We start from the raw sequence: 21,145 nt of genomic DNA, 5'->3' as shown, positions 1-21,145 counted from the left end.
TGTCTGGAAAATTCCACAGACAGAGGAGTCTGGATGGGCTAAGTCCATGCAGTCATAAAGAGTCGGACATGAGTGAGTGACTTTCCCTTTTAGAGCTCAACACGGGATATATCAGGTCTTCCACATGCTTCCAGAAGCCTGGCTGATGGTTTTGGGTTATTAACTCCCTTGATGATGAGCTTCATCCATTCATTTAGGAAATATTCATAAATCTCCTACTTACCATTCATTCAATAAACATGGATTGTGCTTACCTTTTTCTGGACTCTGCTAAGCATCAGGGATATGATGAGAGTGAGTAGCTGGTTTTGGTTTGCCAGGGATTTTCCCAGTTTAAGCACTTAACATCTAAGTGTCCCAGGAACCCCTCAGTCCCCCGCAAACCTGGACGGTTGGCCCATGTGAGCAGGATGCTTCTGATGACCAACCTCGTAGAGCTCTCAGTCCAGTGGAGGAGGTAGGCAATTACAAACCAGTGCATCAGGAGGCGTGGGCTCCAAAGGAGATCTCTCATCCCAGTAGAGGGTTTCCAGGAAGGCTTCCTGCAGGAGGTGGCATCTGAACCTAGCCCTTCGAGAGGAGTAGGGCCAGGCAGAGCTGGAGAGTGGGTGAGGGAGAAAGACAGTATTCCTGATGGGAAAGAGAGCTAGAGGCTTGTTTTCAGAGGTGAATCAGGTGAACTATGGCTGGTGGTAGAGAAGAGTAGGGTTGGGGAGAGGACCAAGGGAGGGGTAGGTCATGGATGACCTTTTGAGTTAGGGGGGCAATCACCTGGCATTTGGGAAACCTGGGTGGGAAGGGAAGGGAGAAGGGAAGTGAAAGCTCCAAATTTCTATCTAAAGATTGGCTGGGCTGCTGTGTAAAGCATGAAGGAGGAATTGACAGTGGAGGTGGGGGTGGGAAAGGGTTGAGAATGGCTGGAAAGAGGCTGTTGGGCAGGGCTCTTCACTGAAGCTTCCACATGCTCAGGCCAAGAGCCTCAGAGGCATCTTTGACTCCCATGCTTCATCGGCTGCCCCACAAGTGACTCTGAGTAAATCCAGCCCCTCCTCGCCATGGCCACCCCGTTCCTGGCATCCCATGCCCTTTTCCTCCACGGCTCTTATCATCTTCTAATCTACCATGTGATTGGCACGTTGATTTCGTTTGCTCTCTGCTTCTTCCCTCAAGAACAAGGTGTCCTCAGCCTCGAAGCTATTGACATTCTGGACCACATGATTGTTTGTTGCTGGGAGCTGTCCTGGGCATCCTGGGATGTTTCAGCAGCATCCCTGGCCTCTGCACCCACTGGATGCCAGTAGTACCCCCCTTCCTGGGAGGTGATAACCCAAAAAAAAAACCTCTCCAGACTTTGACCAACGTCCCTGGCAGGGCAAGGGGGCAACATCGCCCCCGAGTCAAGACCTATCGCACAAGAATTTACGTTCCGTGAGGACTGAGATTTTTGTGCCCTTAACCGTGTTTCCCCGGCGCCCAGAATGTGAAGCCTGGCTCACTCATAGTGGTGCTCACTGAATGTTTGTTGAATGAATGAGCGTGAGATGATAGGGTCGGGGATGGGCTTGGAAAACTGTGAAGGGCCTGGGAGACGGTAAAGTGACTAGATCAATAAATAGAGCTACCTTTGTATCTATTATGGTGGTGATTCCAGCCCTCTTCATTATCCTTTCTGGGACTCATGTTCCATTCATCATATGACAGAGGAGGGGTCAGAGAGGTTAAGTGATGTGAGGAGGAAAAAAAAAGTAGGAAATGAGTGGTGGAATCAAGCTCGAACCCAGATCTTTAGGAATCAAGCTTGAACCCAGATCTGTAGAAACCAAGTTCAGGGTCTTTTCAGGTGTCAGATACCGTCATATAATAACAACTGTTTATTGAGCGGTTGTTACATGCCAGGCTCTGGGCTTTGGATAGATCGCCTCGTTAAAGCCTCTGACAACATCATGAGATTACTACTGTCATCCCGTTTTTACAAGTGGAGACTGTGAGGATCAGAGAGGTGGAGTGAGTTGCCCAGAGCCACACAGCCAGGAATGGAACAGAGCTACCTGCCTGGGAATCTGAGGCTGACTCCCCTTCCCCTCTTAGTAATGGCTTCACCCCAAAGTGCTTTTCCTTTCCCTCTAGTCTGCAAAGGAGAAATGATCAAAGGATTCCCACTGACATGTTAATTTTCAAGGCTGCATTTTGAAGTGCCCTGCAAGGAGATTCTGTACATTTCACAAAGCCCCCTAGCCTCTTCCTGCTTAACCTCATCTCCCTGGCCCCACTGCCTCTGTCTGATGCAGAAGGCTGTTGCTCTTAACCACTCTGCTCTCCTTCCCCTCCGATTGGATAGATTTTAAATAAATAATTTCAGGGATGTGTCATGAGCTTATCCAAGGGGAAAGACTGGCACATTGTGGGAACCTACAGGAAGCAGACTCAACTTATTTCACGGGGTCTCCAAGGAAAAGATGTGGAGACGGGGATGAGAAGGATGGGTGGGAATTAACCGAGCAAAGGAAGAGGGTGGAGAATATTTGTGGGTCAGGGGGAGCTCAGCTCGGGGAGATGGCGTGTTGCAGAGGTGCATCGTGCATTTGTCCAGCTGCAGTTCAGAAGCAGCAGAGGGAGGAGGTGCTGCAGAGACAGATGGGCGGACTCGGATGCCACAGTGCATGCTTGGGAGTGGATCCCGGTCCTCTCTTTGGCCTTCCCTTTGGCAGGCTCTCTGCTCATCCTGTCCTGACCCTGGATCCAGAAGCAACACAGACAGCCCCCTCTCAGAGGTCAGGCCCGAAGCCTGTTGTGGCTCGCCGTGGCCAGGTTGAGCAGACACGCTGGGCAGACCTCCGTGAGAGGCTCTTAAAAAAGAAGAGCCTGTTGGAGCCGTGGACCAGCCTCCCTCTGCAGCCACTGGTCTAGCCCTGGGTCCTTGCCTCATAAACCCTCCTCTGACCTGAGTTTGTCTCCCGAGATGGGGCTCCTGGCCCCTCAGTGGCTGCCTCTCCTCCCCACCCTGTCCCCAGGGCTCAGCCTCTGCTGTGGGGGCCCAGCGTGGTCACGCTTCAAGGCTCCTCAGACTGTTCCTCACCGTATCACATGCTGTCTCCTAGGATTCTTGCTCAGCTGAGGTCCTGCTGATTGGTTTACTGGTCTAGCTACTGACATCCCATCTGCAGCAGGAGCGTTTGGGGCTGGATAACTCCCGGTTGTAGGGGGCTGTCTTGTGTGCCTGGTAGGATGTTGAGCAGCGTCCAATGCCAGGAACACCACCCCCTTCAATTGTGACAACCAAAAATGTCTCCGGGCATTGCCACGTGCCCCCTAGGGGACAAAATTGCCTCTAGTTAAGACCACTGGTTTAGATCAATCATAACACATTCCTTGGGAATTGGCAAATCGCTGCCTCCTTCCAAAGATAGGGGTTCTGTTATCCAAGTAGAGGGAAGGATATATATATATACACAAGGTATGTAATAGTGCATGCCATGCTTATTGCAGTAGAGAGTTTTTCCTTTTCCTTCCTCCCTCCCTCTGCCCCTCTGTCCCTGCCTTCCTCTGTCTTTTTCTTCCTTCTTTCTTCCTCCTTCCTTCTTCCTTCTTATTCCAACAAAACTTTCTGTGCATTATTTATAAACACAGGCAGCCAAATCTGGCATTTGACCCTTTGGATACAGTTTACAGACTCTTGGAATTTATTTTAAAATGGCAACCACAAAAGAAAACCAAAAGCCTCTCTTCCTTGAGGTAAAATGGCCCCTTGTAAGGCAGGCACTGCCGTATTCACCGCCTTCTTTGTATAGTGTTATCCATGCAATAGATAGTAAATCCATTCTTTAAAAATTTTTTACCCTTTCCTCCCAATTTTTAAATCGCAGTAGAATACACATAAGATTTGCTGTCTTAACCACTTCTAAGTGTACAGTTCAGTGTATTCAGTACACTCATACTTTTGGGCTACCCCACTGTCGTCCAGCTTCAGCATCTTTGGAGAAATTCTCAAGTTGCTTGGCCAGAGGTGGATGAGCCAGGATCGCCTGGACACGCCCTCTCAGTTTATATCTGGGGAAACTGATACCCAGAGCAGGGAAGGGACTTGCCAGGAGACATCACCAGTTAGAATCAAAGTCAAGATTAGAACCTAGGGCTCACTCTGCCCAGGCCCCCTTCTTTGTGGCTGCCTCCACCCTCCCCCCAAGGAATGGGGGTCCAGAATACCTTGCACACAAAGACGCCACATAAATATTTAGTGACCATGCTGGCCAGGGACTCCACCGAGGTGCTCCCTGGGGTTAATTCGGTTCCCTCTCTAATCTCTGAGAGGTTGGGAGATGAAAACCTACTCCAGAGGCTAATGGCCAATTAATTACTTTATTTGGCCAGATAACACATCTCATCTTTTTTTTCTAGAAATTCCTTCCCCCCTCCCTGCTCCCACCACCACCACCACCAAGGTATGATCCCTTCTTTGCAACAGCTCTCCTTACTCTCTCCGCACCCTCCCCTGCCCACCATGGGACACCAGACAGCGGGACGGCTGCTCTGCGATAAGCGGGCCATCGATCCCCTTTCCGCCCTCCTGGACCCGTCTCAGGGTGTCTGGGGAGCCTCAGTTACCCTCACAACAACAGCATTTAGCCAGACCCTCCTCCTCCGGGATGCACAGAGGCATTAATTGCAGGGAGAGTAAGAGAAAGAGGGGAAACAAAACCCAGCAAGACTGCCCATTCCGAAGGTGACGCAGTGGGAGAAGGACGCCTGGCCAGCTCTGATTTCTGAGTTGTGTTTTTTTTTTTTTTGAAAGTGCCTCTGCATGGCTTGTTTTCTCCACTGGCGGGCTGATAGGGGACGGCGCCCAAGGCAGGACCAAGTTAGAGGCTCTGTTCAGACAAGCGAGGCAAGGGTCCAACCTGTGCTGGGAAGGGCAAGGGCCAGGAGAACAAGGGCTCTGTGTGTTCATGGGCACAGGGATGGGAACCACAGGCTCCAGCCAGGTGCCAGATGCCCTCAGAAATCCACGAGGCTGGAGAAATACTGGGTCGGGTGGCATCGGTGATGGGTAATCGAGATAGCCGTGAGCAGAGATTTTTTAAAGTGAGCTGCATTTGGGATGATGACAAATTCCCCCTCTTGGTGGCCAAGTCTGCTGGGGATGAAGGTGGGACTCCCAGGAATGAACCAAGCCCACCCAGGAGGCTGAGGGGAGGGCTGGATGTTCCTGCCCTGGAAACATGAAAGAGCCCAGGGAAGGAGTGGCAAGCTCAGATGTCCTTGGGGGCCAGGCAGGTGACCTGATGCAGGCCCCATGGGACTCAGTTTGCCATGGTTGATCACTGAGCTAGGTTCAGCTCCCAGCTCTTCAGCTTGCTTAGCTGAGTCACCTCGGACCAGTGATTTTAATCTTCATGCCTCAGTTTACCCATATAGGAAACTGAGTCAGTGCTAGTACTTACCTCATTGAGGCCATTGCAAGGGTGACATAACACACACTTAGAAGCAGCAATGCTGGTTTATCTTTCAGAAGCAGGACCTCTGGGTTTGCATTCCAAAGCACCAAATCACTAATGGTTGGCCGTGAACTCAAATTGGAAAATGAACAGGAACAGCCTGTCCCCTGGCTCTCTGCAGCCCACAGCCCACGGGCTGCCCTGGCACCACCCTCTAGCCAGGGGTTTTGGACAGACCTGGGCTGTCTCTCCCGCTGCCTGGTTCTTGACCCTGGACAAGTGGCTTCCCTTGTCTGTATTGTGTTTGAAACATCTATGGTATCAGTAGGAGCCTGGAGAAAGCGATGACTCACTCAGATTGGGCAGCAGACGAGAGTCTATGAAGGCGGACGGTGTGCAAAGTGGGGGAATCACAGCGGATGGTGCCGAACTCCAGGGTTAGTGCCCGAGGGGAGCTGTTACCACCTCTAGTCCTGAAAAGGCAAAGCGCAAGAGAGGTGGCAGAAGCCCAGAGCAAAGTGTGTGGAGAGGGATCGGGTCTTTGGTGGAGGGGCTCAGCCAACCCTGGTGACTCCACAGAGAGAGAGGGACTGGGGGAAGGAATGCCCTGCCCATTTTATACCTACTTTCTCCTCGCCTGCCCTCACATTGGCCTAACTCAAGTGGAAGTCAGACAGCCTGTGGGTGTGGTTCATGAAGACCACCCTAACTAAGGCAGAGTGCGGGGTGGAGAAGGGGAGGAGTCGACGTGGGGGCAAATGAATGACAGGTGATGCCACCACCCTCCTGGATTCTGGAAGGTTTTCCTTAGCCAGCTAACAGGTGATGCTAACACACAGTTGGAGCGACAGGCTGAAGGTATTCTCATTGTTTTCGCAGGAGGGAAGGCAGGGGCGCTGGAAGGGAGAGTGGAGAGTCCCTCTGTGTGTCCTCAGAGTATGTGATCGGCCCCTTAGAGATGATAAAGGGTGTGTGTGCTTCCTGTTGCTGCTGTAACAACATCAACTCAATGGCTTAAAACAACACACATTTATTCTCTTATAGTTCTGAAGCTCAGGTGTCCAAAATGGGTCTCCTTAGGATAAAATCAAGATAGGGGCAGGGCTGTGTTCCTTCTAGGGGCGCTAGAAGAAATTGTTTCCTTGCCTTTTCCAGCTTCTAGAGGTTGCCCACATTCCTTGGCTCATGACCCCTTTCTGTTGTCAAAGTCAGCAACCATATCACTCTGGTCTCAACTTCTGATGTTGCATTTCCCGGTTTGACCTCTCACCTCTTGCCTCCCTCTACTAAAGACGCATGTGATGGTGTTGTGCCCACTGGATAATCCCCATCTCATGACCCTTAACTGCCAGGTTTCTTTTGCATGTAGAGTAAGAGTCATAGGTTCCGGCGATTAGGACATGGTCATCTTTTGGGGGGGTCTTCACTGTGCCCACGACCAAAGGGTTCTAGGAAGCTTCTCAGAGGGGAGGTGTGTTCCCACCCCCATGCCCAGGAATTCAAAATCCCCTCCATTAACATATCTTTTTTAGAGGAATGATCTCCCCAAACTCCAGCATTTCTTGATCTACCTTCAGAGAACTCCCCAGAGCTGCATGTTCCTCTTAAAGTGGCTCTTCTATCAACTCACTATTTTATTCAGCTTCATCCTAAGTGATAATATATGTAAAATCAAGGTTCGATGTTCACTTATAAATTTTCTAAGTATTCCCATTTAAATAATTACGTAACTATTGACATTTTAGGGGAGGTTGATGTGTGAAGCACCTACGAGTGCCTCGTGGAATACTATGAGCATGTGAACACCCCATGGCAGAGAATTCCGGATTGCCACAGGGAAAGGCGACTAGGCTTCCTAGATGGCAAATTTGCCCCCATTCCCAGCCTGCTGCCTGCATTAGTCAAGGTTCTCCAGAGAAACAGAACCGAAGAGAGAGACAGACGTGTTATAAGGGATCGACTTAATTTCAGAAGCTTTGAATCTCAAGGTCTGCAGTTAAAGAGCTGGACACCCAGGAGAGCTGATGGTATAAGGTCCAGTCTGAGGCTGAAGGCAGAAGACAGACATGGTGTCCTAGCTGGAAGACAGTCAGGCAGAGAGTGACTTCTCCCTTAGGCCACCTTCTCATGTCGTATCTCCTTCTCTGACGCTGACCCTCCCACCTCCCTCTTCTAAGGACCCTTGTGATAATGTTGTGCCCACTGGATAACCCCAGGTAATCTCCCCATCCCCAGACCTTTAACTTAATCGTATCTGCACAGTCCCTTTTGCCTGTAAGGTAACAGAGTCAATGGTTTTAGGGATTAGAACATGGGCATCTTTGGGGGAGGGGGTCTTCATTCTGCCCACGACAAAATGGTTCTAGAAAGCTTCTCAGAAGGAAAATATCTTCCCGTTGCCATGCCCAAGAATGAGGGCCACATGTATTGGGGAGCACAACCTGCTTTCCTCAGCTATGGATTCATATGTTAATCTCATCCAGAGACACCCTTTCAGGTACACCCAGAGTCATGTTTGACCAAATGTGTGGGCACCCAGGCACCGTCAAGTGGACACATAAAATCAACCATCGCAGTGATGTTGTGAAAAGAAGGCTGAGAGGGGAGTGAAGAGACCTAGGTGTGGGTTCTGGATCTGCTGTGTGATGTTAGCCAAGACTCATTCTTTCCTGGGGCCTCAGTTTCCAAATCTGTACGATGGGGATGACCCCTAAGGTTCCCTCTTGCTCAGACATGATGTGGTTTTGCTCTTAGCCCACTGTATGTTAATAATCAAACACTGGGAGATGAGACAGGCTAGTTTTGACAGGGATGCCTAGAGTATGCGGTGCAGTTGGAGGCACCAAAGGACTCTATCCAACCCCAGAGCCAGCATGACTCATTCTTCCTGGACCTCACGGGGCACCGTATGCGCACATAGGTCATAGCTGTTAGTGGGGAGATTGTTTTATTCGGTCTTGTAGCCATCTCACCAGGCCTAGAATAAGGACTCGGTATATTATCTGGTTGCTGAAGACTGATTGAATGATAGAAGAAAAGTCAGCATGATGTGTGAGACAATGCCAAGACGTCAACATATCCAAAAGGCCCCTCATAGGACTGGAGACCCTCATAAATGAGTGGTGAGTGTACAGACCTGGGTAAATCCTAGAGCCACTGCTTAGGCGGAGCTACATGACCTTGAGCAAGGTACTTCAGCTGTCTGAGCCTCAGCATTCTCATGCATACAGTGGGGATAATAGTAGAACTGAATCATAAGTTTGAAAGGTGTCTCAAACTTTGAGACACCTTTGACTGGTGTCTCAGTGGTAAAGAATCCACCTGCCCCTGCAGGGGTTGCAGGAGATTCGGGTCCAATCCCTGGGTCAGGAAATCCCCTGGAGAAGGAAATGGCAACCCGCTCCACTGTCCTTGCCTGAGAAATCCCATGGACAGAGGAGCCCAGGGATTGCAATTCACTGGATCACAAGAGCTGGACATCACTTCGTGGCTGAACAACAACAACAACCTATGCAAAAGGCACAGCCCAGTTGGAGAGGCAATGGCACCCCACTCCAGTACTCCTGCCTGGAAAATCCCGTGGACAGAGGAGCCTGGAAGGCTGCAGTCCATGGGGTCGCTGAGGGTTGGACACGACTGAGCAACTTCACTTTCACTTTTCACTTTCATGCATTGGAGAAGGAAATGGCAACCCACTCCAGTGTTCTTGCCTGGAGAATCCCAGGGACGGGGGAGCCTGGTGGGCTGCCGTCTATGGGGTCGCACAGAGTCGGACACGACCGAAGCGACTTAGCAGCAGCAGCAGTGCCTCACACTACTTCAGTTCAGTTCAGTCGCTCAGTCGTGTCCGACTCTTTGCGACCCCATGAATTGCAGCACACCAGGCCTCCCTGTCCATCACCAACTCCCAGAGTTCACCCAAACTCATGTCCATCGAGTCGGTGATGCCATCCAGCCATCTCATCTTCTGTCGTCCCCTTCTCCTCCTGCCCCCAATCCCTCCCAGCATCAGAGTCTTTTCCAATGAGTCAACTCTTCTCATGAGGTGGCCGAAGTATCACACTTAGTTAGTGCTCCATAAATATCAGCAACAACAACGTGTGTTTTTTTTATCTTTTTATTTTGTATTTAAGTCTAGCTGATTAACAATGTTATGAGAGTTTCAGGTGAACAGAAGGGACTCAGCCATACATATACATGTATACATTCTCCCCCAAACCCTGCCTCCCACCCAGGCTGCCACATAACATTAAGAGTTCCATGTGCTATGCAATAGATCCTTGTTGGTTATCCATTTTAAATATAGTAGTGTGTCTAAATAGAAATGATACAAATGAATTTACAAAACAGAAAGAGACTCACAGACATATAAAATGAACTTAGGATTGCCGAGGGAAGGGCTAGTCAGGGAGTTTGGGATGGTCATATACCGCTGTTCTTACTGTTCCCATTCTGCCTCCCATGCAGGTTGTCTGGGGAAGATGTAGATGATCCAGTCAAAGCACATGCCTTTCCTGGGCCATTCAGGGGATGTAGGGAACTGTTGTTGACCCCGTGTACGAGGAGGCATGTTAGGTTCTTTGAAATCGACATTGAGCACCCTCCCCGATGCAGCACTCCCTTCCCCATCATTCTGCATCAGCAAGCCATCTGTGCCGTTCAAATATTGTTCAAATGTAATATTTCTGAAACTATTTTTAAGATGCTTCCTAAATGCTTGCCAAAACTCTTAACGGTCCCACGTGAACAAAAAATAAAATCGTTCGTCAGCTTTGCATTGTGGAAATAGACTGTCAGATGGAGAGAAAATGAAGGCAGTTGATTCAGTGCACCCCAAAGAGGAGGTGGAGGTGCTGGGTGCATACCTGACTGTGCCCTGGTCGCCCAGGTAGCCTCAGAAGGGTCATGCAGCATCCCAGAGATGCTTCCTCCCCTGAACGATGCGTTATTCACAGGGTAACCAATCGGGACAGCTCAGCACCCATGAATGGTAGCTGTTAAAACTGTCTAAAAAGATACTTGTGAAATGGCCTTCCCAGATGTTAGTTTTCCCATAAGCTGGACTCGGAGAAGGCAATGGCACCCCACTCCAGTACTCCTGCCTGGAAAATCCCATGGACGGAGGAGCCTGGTGGGCTGCAGTCCATGGGGTAGCTAGAGTCGGACACGATTGAGCAACTTCACTTTCACTTCTCACTTTCATGCATTGGAGAAGGAAATGGCAACCCACTCCAGTGTTCTTGGCCTGGAGAATCCCAGGGACAGGTAAGCCTGGTGGGCTGCTGTCTATGGGGTTGCACAGAGATGGACAGGACTGAAGCGACTTAGCAGCAAGCTGGACTCAGTAGTAGAGGGATCGGGGATGAATTTTGGGTGGATTTGAGCAGAGCCTTTCTAAGAATGGGTTGCAATCCAGCCCTGTCTGTCTACTTGAGGAGCCAGCACATTTAAGAATCTGGCTCGACAGATTGCTGAATTCCTTTGAAGCGGGCAGCTGTGGGTGGTGGGTATCAAGGAATCTATTTAAGGCCACAAATTCAGGTGCACCGGAAGCATCCATTTTCTTATATTTCTTTGAGTGAATTCAGATTAGACTTGGAGTCTCTACTGGGTTGCAGGAGACTTAATTTTCATCATCACTGGGTCCACCTAGTCACCATCAAAATCCATTCATCGATCTGGTCTGTCTCCTCCAAGTCTGCAAACATGCTGCTTCTGGGCCAGGCTAGCAATCTGTGCCTAGGTCGGTATTTCTGGCATTAAGAGTCCACCCACTCCCCTTGGGCCTCTGCCAGGACCTGTTTTCCACTTCTGGTCTGGTTCCCTGTCACAGAAAAATTGTTTCCGCTCCCCCAACCTCCTCTCCAAGACCCCCCTGCAGGCCCATCAATGAGCTTTCAACCGGGTTTGCTAATAAACAGTTTTAAGATTGAACAAGGCTCCCAGATGTTTCACTCTGGCTTGCTATATTTATTTAATTAATAGGCTTTATTTGAGGAACATTTTTATTTGGCTGTGCCGGGTCTTAGTTGCAGTATGTGGGATCCTTAGCTGGGGCAGGTGGGATCAAGTTCCCTGACCAGGGGTGGAACCTGGGCCCCCTGCACCTTGGCGCGTGGAGTCCCAGCCACTGAACCCCCAGGAAAGTCTCGGGGGAGGGAGCATTTTTAAACTTACAGAAAGATTGAACAGAAAGTACAAACAGTTTCTATACACCCTTTCAACACACCCCCACCCGCCTCTGCCCAGTTCCCCTGGAAATTAACATCTTGTGTTAGTGTGGTCTATTTGTACAACTGGTGAGCCCGTACTGGTACATTATTATTCCCTAAAATCCATAGCTTACGCCAGAGTTCACTCTGTGCTGTGCATCCTGCGGCTTTTGACAAATGTATAATGACACATAGTCACCATTACGGAATCAGGCCGAATCATGTCACTGCCCTAGAAAAACCCTCTGCTCCATCCCTCTCTTCCTCCAACCCCTGGCTAACCACTGACCTTTTTACTGTCTCCATAATTTTGATTTTTCTGTGTTTTTCAAATCTTTAGCTTCCAAGATTTAAAAAGTGGAATATTTTGTATAAAAATCCAGATGTCCGATGCATGCTTAGTCACTCGGTCGTGTCTGACTCTTTAAGACCTCATGGACTGTAGCCCACCAGGCTTCTCTGTCCATGAGATTTTTCAGGTGAGAATACTGGAACAGTTGGACTTCCCTATAGCTCAAACGGTTAAGAATCCACCTGCAATGAAGGAGATCAGGGTTCGATCCCTGGGTCAGGAAGATCCTCTGGAGAAGGGGATGGCAACCCACTCCAGTATTCTTACCTGGAGAATCCCATGGACAGAGGAGCCTGGCGGGCTACGGTCCATGGGGTCGCAAAGAATCGGAGATGACTGAGTGACTAACACACCCATACTGGAACAGGTCGCCATTTCCTCCTCCAGGGGATCTTCCTGACCAAGGGATGGAACCCACGTCTCCTGTGTCTTCTGCATTGCAGGTGGATTCTTTACCCATTGAGCCATTGGGGAAGCCCCTAGATGTCCAGTATCTCTGAGAAAATTGATAATGTCCAAATGCAGATTCAATCCCTGAGTCAGAAAGATCTCCTGGAGAAGGAAATGATAACCCACTCCAGTGTTCTGGCCTGGAAAACCCCATGGACAGAGGAGCCCGGTGGGCTACAGTCTAAAAGGTGGCAGAGTCGACATGGCTGAGTGACTAAGCACACAAACAAAAACAGGTGGCCGTGGCCTGGAGCTGGGTACCAAGTGCTGCCCCCTCCGAGGCATGTGGGGTCTCTCGTTGTTGTTTCTACATTAAATTACATGTGGCCCCCAACTCCCTTCCTTGGCCCCTGTGGGCATTTGAGTTTGCAGCCCCGCTCTGGCCTCCTACAAACACCAGAACAGCCTTTGACTCGTGGGCTGCTTCTATTTCCTGCCCTGCAAATGCATCCCTGAGACCAGGTGTCACAACAAGACCAGATACCTGCTTGAGGTGGGGAGGAGAGAACCATGTTAGGGAAATCACGCCCAAATTAAATCCTCTGAAAACTGTCCTGTCACCTGTGGGAGGCTCATCCAAGACCCGCAGACAGCCAGCGGGAGGGATGTCTGAGGCGGAAACGGGGTCAGCCAACCTCCTACACTTGGTAGGTTTCTTCTGCCTTCTCTGCACAGCCTGAACTTACCAGTGATCTGAGGCTGGGGGCCCCGGCGTGGGTTACGCACAATGTCCTTCAGTGGCCGCCACGGCACTGGGTCAATAATTTATGCTAATGCTGCAATTCACCCTACTGACCTCCTTCCTGGAGAGTGTCAGGGAACTGGACACCCAGAGATTAAATTGCCCCTGGAGGCGGAGGGGTGGGGGTGGGGGCGGAGGGAGTAGGTGGTGACAAGTGCAGAGAGAGGAGGAGGTTCAAGGCCAGAGCATCACTTGCCAAGACACAGGCAGAAATGAAGACAGCCTTTTAACTTGGCTTCAGGGTTTCACTTTAGGGAAGAACCTGAATCTCCAAGCCGTGAAATGAGAACCAGATTGATGTGAGAGCGCCTCTTCCCTCCTGCCTACAGCAAGCCCCTGAACAGTTTCCAATCAGAGTGTCTGGGACAGACTGAGGAGTGGTCAAGAGAGCACCGGAAGCAGAGTCCAGTTGCTCCCCTTCCATGCTGAGCGATCCTGGGCAAGTTGCTCTAGCTTCTGAGTCTTCATTTCCATCTCTGGCATGGAGACACTCACACACACCCACACACTCAATGAAGGCAGTAATAATGCTTATCTGTCGGGAGAATAAATGGGCCTGTCATGTCCCACGGGGTCCTCTGTATCTCCTCCCCACAGCACCAATGTCTTGTCATCTGCCCGAGTCATCATACACGAGCCCTTCCTCTTTCTCACCCTCTATGTTTATTCAGTCCACAGCAGTTCGTTTCCTTTTGTTTCATTTTCACCCACTGCCGTGTTGAAGGACACGTGAGTTGTTTCTCCAGCTTGGGGCCATAGGGAACAGAGCTGCTAGGAACATTCTCGTGCAAGTCTCTCAGTAGACAGAACACTCACTGCTTTTAGGCTTGTGCCTGGGAGTGGAATTGCAGGGTCATGGGCGAGGTGGATGCTTAGCTTTAACAGACCCTGCTGGTCCTCCCACCTGGAGCTCATCTTAGAAACACCTTCCCTGCCCACTTCAGCTTTCTCTCCAGAAGATCCATCTTCCAGCTCCACACTGAGCTGGTAACAGGAATTAGGAGACAGCCTAGCTCAGGACACCTAACCTTCTGACTCAGAGGTTTGGGGCAGGAGGGACATGGAGAGGATGGAGAGGGAAGAGGACCCACTCTCCTTTTCACTCAGCCTCTTTCTTTATCTCTTGGATTCTCCCATTTGCTAAGTTACTGAGACAAAAGTTTGGGGTTCATTTGAGGGGGTGGGGGAGACGTCTCCCAGACTTAACTCATCAGCATACCACCTTTGTGATTTTTGCCACATTTGTTAATTTTTCTTTGAATTGAATTGCTTTTTTTTTTCTTTTAAATGAAAACTATTTACTTAAGAAGGTAACTTACCTGAGACTGTAAGTCAATATATGCCATGTGCTCAGTCGTGTCCCACTTTGCAACCCCATGGACTATGGCCCATCAGACTCCTCTTTCCATGGGATTCTCCAGGCAAGAATACTGGAATGGGTTGCCATTTCCTCCTCCAGGGGATCTTCCCCACCCAACCTGAATCTCTTGTGTCCCCTGCACTGACCGGCAGGCGGATTCTTTACCCTCTGAACCACTGTATGCCTCTGAAATCAATACAACTCTCCCTAAAGAGAGGCTGATGATTATAAACACTAAAAATAAAACAACCCAAAGTTGATCAGTTCCAGCCAGATACAGTTAATGTCCAGGGACTATGAGCCTGAGCCTCTCTCCGTACCTGTAAGGTACCGATTCCACGCCTCTGGTCTTGGTATGATGGCGATGGGGACATCTCATGAATCTTATGGGTGGTCCCCACAAGGACATTCCTGCATTGTGATTCTGCTGGAGCTTCCACTCCTAAGCGAAGTCGTCTGTTAGGTTCAGCAAAGCCCTCAGACTTTCCGGGGAAGTGTTTGTAGCCCTTGGGGCCCTGCCAAGGTTAAGCGGAGAGAATGGTCCTGGGGAAATTCACTCGCCGTGTCATCTGCTTCCAGGCACTGACTCGAAGCCCTGTCTCACGGAGGGTAAGCAGGCTCTCCCCAGGGTGGCTGCTGTTAGGGAGGTGGTGATGTGCCGGGATCGGGGGTTTCCCCGGCAGACCCACCTGGGTTCCAAGCTCAGCTCTCCGCTCACTGTGTGTCTCGAGTGTCCGACTTCTCCTCTTTGGGTCTCAATTTGCTCTACTATAAATGGGAGTCCTCACTCCAATCTCCTCAGGTGGTGAGACTGATCAGAATAGATAATGCACAAAATACAACAGGCAGATATTTGATAGACAAAAAGCATTATTGTGGTTCTTCTTTCTTAAGGAACCCATGGGCTGCGTTTAAACTTCTGCAGAGCTGATTGTTCCTCTCAGAGACTCATAATCATCCCAAATCTTCGACTCAGAAAGCCCTTCACCGTCCAACCTCAGTTCCATCCCAGATATCTGCTTTCCCACAGCCCAGGCCACAGATGTTCACAAACCTGGGTGAGAATCCGGCAATAGCTCTAACACAGGTAAAACTTTTTTAAATTGAAAGTTGTTGTTGTTTAGTTGCTAAGTCATGTCCTATTCCTTGCGACCCCACGGACCGTAGCCCACCAGGCTCCTCTGTTCGAGGGATTTCCCAGGCAAGAATACTGGAGTGGGTTGCCATTTCCTTCTCCAGCAGATCTTCCAGACCTCAGGATCAAACCTGCATCCCCTGCTTGGCAGGAGGATTCTCTACCACTGAGCCGTCTGGGGGATTGAAAATGGCAACAACATAACTCAAACGGACTTCCTAAAGAGAATCTTTTCTCTTGGCTCACAGCCATCTAAATCTGTAAGCGCTTGCTTCAGGTGCGGTTTGATCCAGGCTGAAACAAAAAGCATCAGATCTTAGTTTCTCTGCATCTCTACCTTAACTGGTCTTTGGCTGCCTGACGTTAACAAGACATCCTCAAGAGCCCAGTCTCATTTCTCCTACTTGTCCCAATCCACAAGAAACCAGAACCTCCCTCTCCCAGCCAGTCTCGTTGACTCTAATTAGATTATCTGCCTGCTCCCGAACCAGTCACTGTGGTAGGAGAGGGAGACAGCTATGCTGATCGGCTTAGTCTAGTCGAGACTCGTCTTTGGAGCTGAATGTGGGGTTAACCCTACTCAGACCACATTGGCTAGAGGAGATGTGGGTTCTGCAGGGTGTTGAAGCCAGAGGAAGCGGGCAGGGGTCAAAGGATGCTGCAGATGCATTAACCAATGTCTTAAAAACTTTCTTCAAGAAACAACAGATTTTCCATTAGAAACCTGGTAATATAACAGAATTGAAGGAGTCTCCTTCTCTCCCTCTCTCCTCTCTAACTTGTTCCCAGTGCCGTGTTGCCTGAAAATAACAAGGTTGGAGTCAGAGTGATGAATGGGGCAGGATTGACTCGGCACTAATTTTGCCTGGAAGCCATAGCTATTTTGGGCTCCTGCTGAGCCCTGGTTTAGCTTAGCTGGTTAGAGAGCAGGGCTCATGAGGTCAAGGGTATAAAAAGGAACAGAAACGTGGGCCTGGAGGCAGGAGTCCTGGGGCCAGATCTTCAAACAGGTCACTCACCTCGCCCCAGGCTACTGCCTCCCCATCCCCCATGAGGGGTCCTGTCCTCCTGCGCCCACCTTCTTCACCAGGCACTCCTACACATCTCTCAGGTCACAGCCTGATTTCTCACTTCAAAACTAGGTTGTAAGTCCCTCCATGTACTTCGGTAGCCCTGGGGTTCTGGGTTCAAGGCGCAGTTCTTGCGGTTTCTCAGTGAACAGCTTGGGCCAAGTTTTTCAGCCTCACTGCACCTCAGTTTTGTCATCAGTCAAATGGGGAGGATGTGAATAGTGCCTGCCTCATGGGGTTGTTGTGGTAATTACCTGGGGTGATTTTTGCAAGAGGTTTCCCTGATGACTCAGTGGTAAAGAATCCACTTGGTCAATGCAGGAAACACAGGTTTGATCCTTGATCCAGGAAGATCCCCTGGAGAAAGAAATGGTGACCCACTCCAGTATTCTTGCCTGGAAATCCCCATGGACAGAGGAGCCTGGTGTGCTACAGTTCATGGGGTCACGGAGTCGGGTATAACTTGGCAACTGAGCAACGATTTTTGTAAGCATTTAACACATGGCCAGCCTCAGTAAACGCTAGCTTAAATGAATGATGGTTCTGAAAATCACACAGAATATCAAGCTAGCGAAATCAAGCTTCTGCTCCCTATCGTTTAAAATACACAGAACCAGAGTTTCATTTCATTCTCTCCTCTACCTCACCATCTAGAACTGTGCCTGGCTTAGTCAGATGCTCAATAGACTATGTTGAACAAATGTCCCAGTTCAGTGTGTTCTGGGGAATTCCCCTAGTTCTGTTGAGAGCCCAGAATTGCACAATTAAGTTATCCACAGGTCTCAAGAGCAACGTCAAGTTTGCAAGGCCAGCGTGAACTGGGGGTGGGAGGCTTCCTTGTGCAACAGTTTGAGCTGCTAAAAATTACTTCCCTTCTTTGAAATTCCATTTTCTACTCTCTCCGGTTCCCACCCACCCAGAGCCTTGAAATTCTGGAAGAACCCCCACTAACATGCAAATATCTGTGCATAAATTCATTATCACCCTGGTGTCACTGGCTTTGAAGAATTAATTAGAAGAGCAGCCTGGGGAGGGGAGCAAGACAGTGGGCTGATGGACTTTGTGGAGTCGGGGATGAAGGAATGGAAAAGCTGTCAAGAGGCAACCTCCCTGGGTGAGAGGAGAGGCAGCCCAGACCTTAGGTTCTGCCCAGACCTTGACCTGTAGCAACTCTGTATAAACTTGGTTGGCAGCAGTGCTAGTAGTAAATAAATAAAATGCCCCAAACAAGACCCTTCTGTTTGAGTGGCCCATCAAAGATCCGAGGGAGGTTATTTCACTTGGCAGCTTCCCCCGTGGGTGGCCAAGGAGCCGAACATGGAGGCTGTTCTCCTTGGGCCTTCTTGTGCTAGGAAGAGAGAATAAATTCCACAGGACCTGCGGTGGATGACTTACTTTTCTCTCCCTAAAGACATTCTCAAAGTTGTGTGGTAGAGCGTTCTTTGGCCAAAGAAAATGTCCTAGGAGTAAGGGTGTGTGTGTGTGTATGTGTATGCTTAACCTGGTTAAGAAACTTGCTCAGGATCAGGGTAGGCTCGGCAGCTCTGAGCCCAACACTGTGCTTTGTGCTCACAACACACCGGGGAGGCAGAAGATGAGGCTGACAGTGATAACACAGGTGATGTGATAATGACAGAGATGATGGCAGCCAAGATGTTGATGACGACGACCATGACGGTGAGGATGGTGATGATGGCGGTGATGGTTCTGATGGTGGTGGGAGCAAAAAGTCTCCTGAGCACATACCGTGAACCCAGCCCTCTTTGAAGTGCTTCCATTTATTTTACTAATTCATTGCATCCTCACAACCTCCTTGTGAGAAAGGGTCTATAATCGAATCCATCGTTGGCTAGTTGTGTGATACTAGGCAAGGTAGTTCATCTTTCAGAGCCTCAGTTTCTGCATCTGTACAATGGGGAGAAAAATAGCATTTCTCTGTAATGTAGTCAATGCAGTTTGACATAAGTGGATAGGAGATAAAAGTGACTTTTATAGTTCCTCATTTTGAAACCACTGGGTGTCATTTTGGGGGACTCTGAAGAACTCTGGTACCACAGTCCTTCATGTCCCAGTGCAGAAAGAATTCAGTGAGAGGCAAAGTGATAGATAAGAAGTGATTTATTAGAATAGGACATTTGTGAGGCTTACAAGCAGGTGGGTGACGGGGCGCCGTGCCCCAAGAACTTACTGGGCTAAGGTTTTGTAGTCAAAGGAAAAGTGGGGAGGGGGAGGAGAGCGTCTTTATCTTTCCTGAGTAGACGTCATGCTTCCACCATTGGTTCCTCCTCCAGGTTGAGGAGGTGAGTTTCCTTGTCCCTACAATGGCAATCTAATTATTGTTTTTTATGTGTGCAGAGGGGCTTCCCAGGTGGTACAGTGGTAAAGAATCGGCCTGCCAATGCAGGAGGTGCCAGAGACATGGATCGATCCCTGGGTTGGGAAGATCCCCTGGAGGAGGAAATGGCAACCCACTCCAGTATTCTTGCCTGGGAAAATCCAATGGACAGAGAGACTGGCAGGCTGTAGTCCATGGGGTCACAAGAGTCAGACACAACTTAGCAACTCAGCAATAGCTAATCTGTGCAGAGAGCTTGTCCTAACTCACTGAGCTCGCTGGGCAGGATGTGCGTCTCACGCCGCCGTCGTTTTGTCGTTTGGGGGCATGTCTCGTGCTTCTTGTGGTTTTGTCGCTCAGCAAGCCTGCTTGGCTTTGCAGTTAAGCAAACCTGCTTTCCTGAGCGATCATTAACTTACAGGGGTCTCCCATGTTTTTTTCTACTTACAATCCCCTAGTGAGATTAACTATTTAATCACCTATTTTGTCCCTTTACTCTCTCTGCATCAATTTGATTCTCCTGCCAACTCTGTGACGAAGGAGCTACTATGATGACACCAGTGTTACAGTAGGCAACTTCTCCCAGTTAGGAGTGGCTAAGCTGGGGTTCAAAGCCAGGCATAGATTCTCAGTCCCATTGGCCTGCAGAAGCTGTCTTACTTGTTTCTGCAGGGCTGTTTCTGATCCACCAGATTCCTGGGCTGAGGCTGGGCTCGGGGGCCCACAGGAGCCCAGATTGGCTCCAGAACAAGCTGGGCTCGGTCAGCTCCCAGCGAGGTCACACTTGGGGTGGCCTGGAGCTGCCCACAGGGTGGGGTTCGGACAAAGAGGCTGGAGCTCTTGGGTCCATGGCATGAGTCATCTGTTACCCACACTAGTCTGGATGCCAGAGAAACAAACTGTTCACCTCTCCTCCCTCCCACATGAGGAGGCCACCGAGCTGCAGCGGTGATGCTTCTTGGCTGGAAATTGATGAATCTACAGAGTTTCTCCAGCTCTGCAAACCCCCAGAGATATTCAGCTCTCCTGAGCCTCACCGTCCGCTATGGCGGCCACTGAACCAAGATGTGCTGTACGGGTGAAATGCACGCCGGAGTTTGAAGTCTTAGTGTTAAAAAACAAAGACAAAACCCGGAATATAAAATATCTCATTGATAAATTATGTTATATTTATGTTGAGAGGACTATATTTTAGACATATTGGTTGAACTAATTTCACCTGTTTCTTTTTACCTTTTTTAATTGTGGTTTCTAGAACATTTTAAGCTATACATACAGCTCACATTATACTTCTCTGCTCGAGAGCGTGTAGTCAACTGGGGCCACTTAACAGCTTGGTTAAGAGTTTCAGCCCTCGAGTCAAAGAGACCTGATTTCAAACCCCCACTTGGCCCCTGAGCACCTGTGTGACCTTGAGTGAGTCATTGCCCCTCTCTGGGCCTCAGTTTCCTCACCTGTAAAGTTAATAAGAGTCCCTGCCTCGTAGGGTTGTTTCGTGGGTAAATGAGAGGTGTTGTGGACAACGGTGAGTAAAATGCCTGCTATGAAGTGAGTATTTCATAGCTAAGAGCTGTTAACATTGTTCGTTGTAGCTGATGTCAGCTAACCCCGTTTAGCCCAAACCTCTCCAGACCCAGAGGTCTGTCTTCTTATTTGTGTCTGTATTTTGTTTCTTGAACAAGCTTCATGATTTTAAATAATTTTTTCACTGAATTAAAAGTAAGTATTAGAGCAATAATTGATGAAAAATTCTTCTTGTCTTGAGAATGAATGGACTCTGACATTGAGTCAATCCAATTCCGGCCCAAAAAAAGAAAAAGCACAGAGTTGTACCATTTTTTGTGGATTAAAGTATAATTTGGGGGCTGTGGAAACCCCAAGAGATCCCATGGACTCCCTGTAGTGCTTTTGGGGGGCTTTAAGAACTATGAGAGGGAGAGAAGGGCCATAATATCTTTCAATCCCCTCACCCTTATGGACAGGGGAATAGATGACCAGAGAGTTTAGGCAACCTGTTCAGTGTCACACAGCAAGTAGGTAGCAGGTCATCCGGCTCC

The 21,145-nt window shown here is 49.4% G+C and overlaps 1 protein-coding gene across 7 annotated transcripts in view; it reads left to right on the top strand.

Annotated features, from left to right (window-relative positions):
* Positions 1-21,145, top strand: part of WSCD2 (WSC domain sialate O sulfotransferase 2) — a 115,449-nt gene that overhangs the window by 15,938 nt on the left and 78,366 nt on the right. For 3 of the 7 annotated variants that reach the window (XM_086348482.1, XM_086348476.1, XM_086348477.1), the window contains exon 2: positions 15,443-15,635. The exons of the other annotated variants lie outside the window; for them this stretch is intronic. The gene's annotated coding sequence lies outside the window, so the exon portion shown is untranslated. The remainder of the gene's footprint in view (positions 1-15,442; positions 15,636-21,145) is intronic. 7 annotated transcript variants of the gene reach the window in all.

This window comes from Bos grunniens, chromosome 17 (genome assembly GCF_055505025.1).
Source record: "Bos grunniens cultivar Pamir isolate PY7600 chromosome 17, Bosgru_T2T1.0, whole genome shotgun sequence".
NCBI classification, from domain to species: domain Eukaryota; kingdom Metazoa; phylum Chordata; class Mammalia; order Artiodactyla; family Bovidae; genus Bos; species Bos grunniens.
This window is presented reverse-complemented; position numbering and strand designations above follow the sequence as displayed.